The sequence below is a fragment of the Capsicum annuum genome, chromosome 11 (genome assembly GCF_002878395.1).
Source record: "Capsicum annuum cultivar UCD-10X-F1 chromosome 11, UCD10Xv1.1, whole genome shotgun sequence".
NCBI lineage: Eukaryota > Viridiplantae > Streptophyta > Magnoliopsida > Solanales > Solanaceae > Capsicum > Capsicum annuum.
In genome coordinates this window covers 177,338,437-177,339,275 of record NC_061121.1, presented here as the reverse complement: position 1 = coordinate 177,339,275, position 839 = coordinate 177,338,437, and positions in this window count along the sequence as shown.

The window sequence follows — 839 nt, the reverse complement described above, 5'->3', positions numbered from 1 at the left end:
GGGGGTAGGATTCAACATCGACCGAACCTAAGGAAAGGGGCATTCCTACCAATAGAGGGTTTTACCCTTAGTAGTAGTCCATGTATTACAGAACTACTTAGCCAGCATAGGGTAAGTCATCCTCCTGCTAGACTATAGTTGACGTAACCATATGTATGTATATTTTATGAGTCTTCCGGGCGGATTGGGGTTGACCCAACCTTGTTAGTATCCTATGGCAAGGTGCCATCACTCTTCCAACTGAGGTCATAGGTTGGACCCTAACTCTGTCTATTATTGGGGTATGTCGGTTACATGATAACTATTACAATTATAGTTTCAGTCTCAATATTCAGTAAAGAACTCAGTCAGTTCTACAGAACCATAGCTATCAGTTATCAATTACTCAGCCATCAGTATTTAGTACTCAGTTTTAGTATAATCTCAGATACATAATGTATATCTACATGCATAGTATTCCATGTTTAGTATGTTTAGCAGTTACAGTTTTGCATATACTCTTAGTTAGTTACTTCTTGATGTTCATTCAGTCAGTTATCATCTTATGCATATGAACCCATGTATATCAGCCTTACCTAATTTAGCATACGAGCACATTCCACATACTGATGCATACTCTCTCTTTTGCACTATGATGTCTCATATCATAGGTTCGGACGCTCAGGGTCCTGACCGTCCTTACCAACTCATTATATCAGTGATAGATTTAGTAGTGAGTCCTCATCCATCAAGGGCATTATTATATTTCAGCATTTCAGCAAATTTAGTATGTTCAGTAGTCGTGGTTAGTTTGGGACTTATCCCATCAACTACATATTCAGACAGTTAGAGGCTTTCGT